This window comes from Phyllostomus hastatus, unplaced genomic scaffold (assembly GCF_019186645.2).
Source record: "Phyllostomus hastatus isolate PE091 unplaced genomic scaffold, TTU_PhHast_1.1 phas_scaffold_1674, whole genome shotgun sequence".
Classification (NCBI taxonomy): domain Eukaryota; kingdom Metazoa; phylum Chordata; class Mammalia; order Chiroptera; family Phyllostomidae; genus Phyllostomus; species Phyllostomus hastatus.
This window is the reverse complement of record NW_025334011.1, coordinates 30,247,270-30,250,981: the sequence shown is the minus strand read 5'-3', so window position 1 is coordinate 30,250,981 and position 3,712 is coordinate 30,247,270. Positions and strand designations below refer to the sequence as shown.

General features: G+C 55.0%; 1 pseudogene; it reads right to left on the bottom strand.

The window, feature by feature from the left end:
* Positions 1 to 351: 351 nt before the first annotated feature.
* On the bottom strand, positions 352 to 1,776 carry LOC123831129 (annotated as a pseudogene).
* Between the last annotated feature and the right edge of the window lie 1,936 nt (positions 1,777 to 3,712).

Below are 3,712 nucleotides of genomic sequence, written 5' to 3'. Positions count from 1 at the left end.
GTGAGCAGGGCCTGCGGGAGGGTCCACACACCTGGGTTCCTGGAGCATCTGCGGAAAGCCCAAGGGCTACGAGGGAGGCTCTGGGTCTGTGTTCTAGTCCCAGACCTGTATCTGGCTTGCTGTGTGATCTAGGGCCAGTCTTCTGACTTCTCTGAGTCTCAGCTTTCTCTTTTTTTTTTTAAAGATTTTATAATCTTTAAAAGAAGATTTTATAAAGACAATATTTGTTCATTGAGAACAGGTGTAGTAGAGGGAAAGCTGGCCACTGACAGCGGGCCAGCTGTCCCCAGCACCCCTGGAGAAATCAGGTAGCATCCGTTCCAGGGAGGGCAGAGCTGCCGGCCCTGTCCTTCAGGGCAGCACAGCCTCTGTCACCTCCCCTCGGTCGGCCAGGGCCAAGTGTGTGGACGGTAGCCACTCCGTCTCCTGGCATTCCTTCTGCTCCACCAATGTTGTATTCAGCTGGGAACGCTGAGCCCTTTGCACCAAACCCTTCCTTTTCAGTCTGCCGTCTTTGAAATGTCCTGGCAGAGTGAGTATGTCAGTCTCCTCCAAGATCTTCATAAACTGCTGGATTGTGGCTGTTACTCTCCTATCAAGTTTGCAGAGAGCTTCAGCTTACAGATCCTCAGCCAGAAAACCCTGCGGGATTCAGGTAAGCTCTTTATTCAGCTCTTCCAGTTGGTCAGCTATCTTGTCCACAGACTTATTCCAAATCTTTCCACTTCTTTAGTTCAACTTCTTCCACTGGACTATTCGTTTTCCCAGTTACCACGGGCCCACAACCGTTCTGTATTCCAAGTGCAGACAATGGCTTCTCCATTTCCTACGGAGATTTTCCCTTAAATGTGAGTTTCTGAAAAGGTAGCAGGACCCCTGTGGGTCCTCTTCAACAACCTGGGCCATGTCCTCGACAGTTGGTTCACTGCAGCCCTGTTGCAGGGTAACACGAAGGTCGTGCTTCTCATTACTGTGGGTGACAGTCACACTGAGCCCAGCTGCTGTGGGTTCCTCACTGTGGGCTGCCTCTTTGCTTTTGGCCACCTCTTCCTCTGGGCCAAGCAAGGCCGCACTTTATTCTTTCTGGAGCCCCTGCTGGCTGCACCCTGACAGATGATTGGTGAGAGGGAGGGAGACTGCACCCCCCAGACCAGGAGCCCAGACGCCCCAGGTCGCCTCTGGCTGCCGCGTGCTGCTAGACCCGTGCTTGCTGCCACCCAGCGATGGGAGCTAGGCCTTGTCTCGTATGTATGTGTGTCATCTGTGAAACCACCGCTGCCTGCTCAGGGGCTGCCAGGAGCCTGGGGACCACTTTGTCATCACGGATCTTATTTATTGGGCACTCACAATGGGCCAGTCTTTTTCATGTTCACAGTACTCTTGCACTTCCCCAGCTAGCATGTGAGGAACCCTAAAGCTTCAAGAGGGTCAGTGATCTGCCCAAGGTCACACAGCTGGTGAGTGCAGAGCCAGCACTAAAACCAGGTCTGAGTCCACGGCCAGCGATCTTAGCCACTGGACTCTGTTTCCTCCTGGGACTTAAGCTGTCAGCTCTGCGGTTTTCCAGATCAGTACCATGGGCAGTGACGTCAGGCTCTCTCCTCCCTCACACGGGTGGTCTGAGTCCAGTGGGACTTTAAGGCTCTTTGGAGGGAAATTCCAAATATCCTTAGTTCCACCAGCCCCTGTGCTGGTATTTCTCTAGCCCTGGTTGCCTGGCTGGGATGGAGCAGGCCAGAGGCGAAGGTCAATGGCCTGCCTGGGTCCCCGCGTCATCCCTGCACAGCCTGTGCTGACGGAGACAAATTGCTCAGGATCTCCAGTGTTGGATTCCTCATTAGCAACATCAGGAGATTTTAGACTCTGTCGAAGCTCAGGCTCACTGCCCCAGCCCAATCCTCTCAGTCCGGGGGGCCCGCTTCCCTTTTCACAACCCCAGGGGCAAGTCTAATGTGCACAGCAGCTGGGAACTGCCGGCCCCATAGCCCCTGGGGTCCTATTCTCCTCCAAATTTCTATGTTTTTATAGTTTATTGAGTATCTATTATCATTCTGAAGTCAAATTAGTTTGATTTATGATCTACCCTTGAATTGAACAGAAGCTAACAGGGCGGAGAATGGGCGTAGGGTGACCATGTAATGAGGCTGGCCTTGGCCCCAGCTGGGCCTGGCTTCTCGTTCCCAGTAAAGCCAGGTCAGCAGGAGAGTGAGAGAGACCAGGTGCAGCCCTGGGGCCGCCAGACCCCCCGGGGGTCCATGCCAGGGCTTGGTGTCGTCTCTTGAAGGCAGTGGTAAGCCAGTGAATGCTGGTCAAGAAGTCATAGTATTTGATTTGCTTTTTTAAAAAGAAGACCATCTGAGCGGTGTGTGGAGAATAGACGGACACGGCAGCAGAGGTTGAGGCAGGGATGCAGGTGAGGACTGAGCAGAGAGCAGCCTCGATGGAGAGGAAGGGAGGCAGGAGCCAGGTGAGAGACTTTCAGGGGGGGCCTCGGACAGGGGTCCGTGTGGGTGCAAAGTGCTGCGTGGTGGGGCGGGCAAGGTTTCACACGCAGACGCTGTGCGCTCCTAGACAAATGGGGCCCCCTGCCCTGCACTCGGTGGGCACCCCCTCCCCCACTGACCCAGGCCTCATCTGTGCTCCTGTCCCCTCCTTCCTGCCCCAACCTGCCCTTCCAAGCCTGGGGCCTGCAGAATCCATCAGCCAGGCTCCCTCAAGGACCGTTTTCTCTGTTTGCGAACACGTACTGCAGATGTCTCTGGCTGGCCACACAACCGCTGTGACTCTCTAACTCCACATAATGTGTAATTATAGCAACACAAGCATCAAATTACCAAGGACAAGTAGCTGCAAAGTAATTATATGATTCTTTGTTACTTGGAGGGGTTTTGGGTTCTCTCCCCCTTGAAAAGCACCAGTTTGGTGGGTGGGTGGGGAAGGCAGGTGGCAGATGCGCCAGAGGAGAAGAAAGTGTGAGGGAGTTCAGCAATGTCAGGGTTGCATGTTGGGGGAAGTGGCCTGGGTTGAGATGAGGGAGATGTGAGCATCTCTCCCCAACCCCCAACTTCTGTCAGCTGCCTCCTTAAAGCCCCCTTAGCAAATGGTATCACTCCACCTTCCTGGAGAAGAAGAGGAGGAGGGCTCAGCGGGGCTGGTGAAGCCCAGGTGAGGAGGGTCAGGGAGATGGGGTAGGAGTCAGGGAGGAGCAGGAGGTGAGGGTGGTTTTCCTGGGGCGCTCTGGGACCACGATGAAGTGGTGCAGTGCGACGGTGCCCATACCATGTCTGAACAAGTACCCTAACCCCTCTGTACCCTCCTCACACACTTCCCATAGACCCCTCAGTCTCAGCTATAGCCTCAAAGCTGACATGAGAAGGGGGTATTGGTCTTGTCACCCATTCTCAGCAACAGGGGGGAGGAAACTCAGTGGTAGCTGTGACCACCCCACCACCCCCAGTGACCTGAAGGTGGTGAGGGATGCTTCTGTGTGCAGCCTTCCAAACAGCCTTCCTGAGCCAGCTCTCCCTACCCACCGGTGCTCGGCTGCTGTATGTGCTGTTATCGTCCCTCCCATGACCTCCAGATTCGCAGCTGCCCTGCCAGTGACAGCCCCACCGTGGCCCCCTGCCTGCAAGTGCACAGGCACGAAGCTTGCACCTGCCCAGCTTGGGGTTATGCATGAAGTAGATGGCCAGTAAGGCTGGATCAGCGG